This window comes from Limulus polyphemus, unplaced genomic scaffold (genome assembly GCF_000517525.1).
Source record: "Limulus polyphemus unplaced genomic scaffold, Limulus_polyphemus-2.1.2 Scaffold1138, whole genome shotgun sequence".
Lineage (NCBI taxonomy): Eukaryota > Metazoa > Arthropoda > Merostomata > Xiphosura > Limulidae > Limulus > Limulus polyphemus.
Genome location: NW_013666748.1, coordinates 142,070 through 146,652, shown reverse-complemented (window position 1 = coordinate 146,652; position 4,583 = coordinate 142,070). Strand labels below are relative to the sequence as shown.

Here is a 4,583-nt window from a genome sequence, read left to right as displayed (position 1 = left end):
TGATTGAAATAGATGTTAAACAAAAGAAGCATGTTGATTGTAATAGATGTTACACAAAAGAAGCATGTTGACTGAATTAGATGTTAAACAAAAGAAGCATGTTGATTGAATTAGATGTTAAACAAAAAAGCATGTCATTGAATTAGATGTTAAACAAAAGAAGCATGTTCATTGAAATAGATGTCAAACAAAAGAAGCATGTTCATTGAAATAGATGTGAAACATGTTGATTGAATTAGATGTTAAACAAAAGAAACATGTTGATTGAATTAGATGTTAAACAAAAGAAGCATGTTCATTGAAACAGATGTCAAACAAAAGAAGCATATTGTTGAAATAAATATGCACATTTCTGGCTAATTTAGTTTCTTAGTTTTTTTTTAATTTGTGAATAAATAAGTAAATAAAATAGCCTAACTATGATTTATCTATTTTTCTATTACTATTAATTTTTTGTGTAAGAAAAACAAGTTAATGTTATGTTTTTATTAATATGTTTCTTTTTCTCTCTTTTATATCTGAATATAACTTTCTTATATAGGTGGATATGTATTTAATTTTAAAATGAATTTTTTTAGTTAGTTGCCACAAATATATATATATATATATAATGAACGAAAAAAAACTCTGTTAATTTCAAAGCAACCAGTAGCCAATAGAATTATGCCAATTTGTCAAATGACTACCTTTGACAACTTTTGAATGGCTAGGCCTATTTTCATGATACGTTTCAACTGCAGATGTTGTCATCGTGAATATTTTTTATCTATATTTTATTTATTAATAAATTACGACCATGAATGCAAAATTTGCTGTTTTGTTTTTCGTTGTTTTAGTGAATGAAATTGAAGATTGATTTAAGTTATAAGCTTTCAAAATAAACATTTCTCATGCTGCTACAACATCTTTAGCATAATACAAATTGTCCAATTACCCTTAATGGGCACGAGTGGAGAACAACCAAAAGATAAAAACTCTTTAACTCTGACTCATATAACTTGGCTAAACCTACATGGATAAAATAAAATATAAATACAAAACCAAGGTGCTGCCTAGTGATTAGCGTGCCTGCCTGAGAAACGAAGGGTTCAAAGTTCGAGATGTGATACTGCTGAAAACTCTCCCCATATCCAGCTGTGTGTGCGTTAAGTGATACTCATCTCTCGTTACTTGGTTAAAAGATTGGGTAACGTCAGGTGCTGCTGGCTGGCTGCCTTTCTTCTGGTCAGTAATTAAAAGATTGGGTGACGTCAGGTGCTGCTGGCTGGCTGCCTTTCCTCTGGTCAGTAATTAAAAGTTAGGGGACGTCAGGTGCTGCTGGCTAGCTGCCTTTTCTCTGGTCAGTAAGTAAAAAATTGGGTGAACTCAGGTGCTGCTGGTTGGCTGCCTTTCCTCTGATCAGTAAGTAAAAGATTGGGTAACGTCAGGTGCTGCTGGCTGGCTGCCTTTCCTCTGATCAATAAGTAAAAGATTGGGTAACGTCAGGTGCTGCTGGCTGGCTGCCTTTCCTCTAGTCAGTAATTAAAAGATTGAGATGGATATATCTGAACCCTAGGGGTCTCTGACTTAGACATTTAGCCAATAAGATAGGTGAAAGTGTCTGTAGACGTACATTCTTTTTATCTTTAAATCATACACAATTGTATGATAAACATTCCTAACAAAAGAGTATTTCATTTTAAATATCTTCATTAACTTTCAAATGTATCACAGTTCAAAACACATTTTCCAGGAGTAATAACTAAGCGCCAAATATATAGATAACAAAATAACAAGTCTACTTAAAAACAGATTTCTTGGATTGATTTTTTAACTCGTGTTTTGGTATTTTTATACAAATATAAGTCAATCATTACACCACTTTCAGACTTTTGTGTTTGTTTTTTTAATCACTAATTTATAATTATTTATCGTAAATCTACTTGTCATTGACTAGCGTTAAATTTCCAAGCTAAATTTAGAGATTTATTTTAAAATACCTTTATTTACTAATGTAAACCAAAAAAACACAAAGACTCGTTTCAAAAATGTTCTCACGAAATGAATAGCTGATCTTATACATCTGTGTATTCTACTTCAAATGTGTATTTCGATAAGATTTGCTTCTATACTGATCAAACGTACAGTTCCAGTAGTAGTTTTCTAATGCCTATTCAGAGAACAGTAATTGGCTCTTATCTTATGTATGTCGTGTAGATCAATTTAAATGAATTAATGGCTTTCGGGGATGTTTCAAAGGACTTTTTGAAATAGGTGAACTAGCTTATAGAAAGCCACGAACGAGAAGTATTCATTTGCTCATATTTTTAGTTCATCGTTGACTAAAGCATTCGTAACGAGTTCAACAACAAGAACAACAACAAAAAAAGAAATGAAAAAAGAGTAACTTATGAAAATGTTAAATCAAACTTACAACAACGTAGAGTGGACACAGTGCACAGCATGCACGACACAATGTGCGTCAAATTTTGTGCCACAACCTCATTACAAATTTAAGCTTGCGGCAGAAAGTAGTTACGTCCTACTACATATATCAGTACTCCAGTCTTTATTCTTTAGTCAATAGTGCGCATGATCACACACCCAGCATTTGGTTGCCAAGGTACGTTGCCAGACAATATAAGTGCTCAGTGTCTTCTCCTCTATAGCTGTATTCAGGCGCCAGCGCCAATCTTTTTCAACCGTCTCCTGCTTGTTTGAAAGTAATGTTTATAATTGTATGATAAATGTCTAAAGCCATCTTAAAACTTTATAATCATATTGTTAATAACTATCCCTCCCCTCCGTAATCTGTTCAAGGAATTCACACTTGATTGTGAGATTACCGAATGCATTAACGGAGTTTTTTGAATAAGAGAAAAAATCCATGTTAACTTCTTTTTCAGACAGAAGAAAAACTGTGTTGAAAACTCAGTTGTGTGTGATGTATACATCCATCTTTGTCATGTGTTTTACCTGTTATTAAGCTTGTTTCGCACGTCCAGGTGTTCACTTCGTTTGACATAAACTTTGTGAGTCGATAGAGTTCATTGATTGGGCGTTATTTGTTACAAGAGCTATTCCAGGAGAGAGGGGGGCTAGCGAAGTAAAAACATTCCAAGCAACTCTGGGGAACAGGAGTAATCAGATCAATGCGATCACACATTCCATATTTCAGTGCCGGCTTTGCTGTTTTAAGAACAGTTTTAAAGGTAAGGTGTTTTATTCTTGTTTGTTTAGCAAATAAACGTTTATTCTGCATAGTTTGTTGAGAAAAACAACAACATACTATACGAAACGTCTTGAAATATTGCTTTTCATATACCTCCGTTTCAAATATTAACAAACGAACACGAAAGGTCTAGAAATATTACTTTTGATATACCTCCGTTTCAAATATTAACAAACGAATACGAAACGTCTAGAAATATTGCTTTTGATATACCTCCGTTTCAAAAATTAACAAACGAATACGAAACGTCTAGAAATATTACTTTTGATATATCCCCGTTTCAAATATTAACAAACGAACACGAATCGTCTATAAATATTACTTTGATATACTTCCGTTTCAAATATTAACAAACGAAGATACAAATCTTTGTTATGTTTTACATATACTGGTTTTCTCGAAATGAAAGTGGTCTATGATTGCATCAATGTGTCCCCACAAGCTTCAAAATATACGTTCCAGTCTTTCGTTTGCTACAGTTAGTTATCCTTAAAACTAAAATATTCCATAAGTTTCAAACGTGGTAACATGTTTGTGCATTCAAAATAAACGTTCCAGTCTTTCGTTTGCTACAGTTAGTTATCCTTAAAACTAAAATATTCCATAAGTATCAAACGTTGTAACATGTTTGTGCGTATGTTTTATTTTAGAGTAATGCCACATAGGACTATCTTCTGTGTCCACCGCGGGGAATCGATCCCCAGATTTTAGCGATGTAAGTCCACAAACGTGGTAAAAGCAACTAACCCGAACAATATACAGTGAAGGATCATCGTGTTGTAGGGAGTTAACTGGAATTATTACCTTTTTTATATATACTATACTTTTAATTTCATTTATCTAACAAGAAATAGAAGATAAGCCAGTAAATCTAGGAACTGCTGTTAGAGAAATAAATAAAAAATCTGCTGGCAATGGAAAAATTTGGAAAAAAAAAACATCCAAAGAACATTCGTCTACATAGACCACTGTTTATTCTCTTATGTTAATAAATAAATAAATTGTACTTCATATCTTGTGATAACGAAACGTTTCCAAATTCTGAAGTATATTGTTCAGGCTGATAACGCTTCTGAGTGAAGTTGTAATGTCGTGTGTTCTTTTCACCTTACACCAGCTGTCTTTATTATTATGTACATGCATTTGAGAATAGGAGTGATTTGGTGATTTTTTTTTATCTTTATCTGAAGATCGCATGACTTCTAAATCTTCCATTGTATTTAGAATATCTTTTTTTGGACTGCGAATGATATGTAGATTGAATGATACAGATAGATGTATAAATGGATAGAAATATTTTGGAAAATACAAAAAAAAAATAATATTAGTGGAGTTTTGTTTTGTTTTTAATTAAGCTACAAAGCTACACAAT

General features: G+C 32.5%; 1 protein-coding gene across 1 annotated transcript in view; it reads left to right on the top strand.

Annotated features, from left to right (window-relative positions):
• Nucleotides 1-2,827: 2,827 nt before the first annotated feature.
• LOC111086484 (glutamate-gated chloride channel-like) overlaps nucleotides 2,828-4,583 on the top strand; it is a 70,617-nt gene continuing 68,861 nt past the window's right edge. Inside the window, exon 1 of the mRNA XM_022389523.1 lies at nucleotides 2,828-3,191. The gene's annotated coding sequence lies outside the window, so the exon portion shown is untranslated. The remainder of the gene's footprint in view (nucleotides 3,192-4,583) is intronic.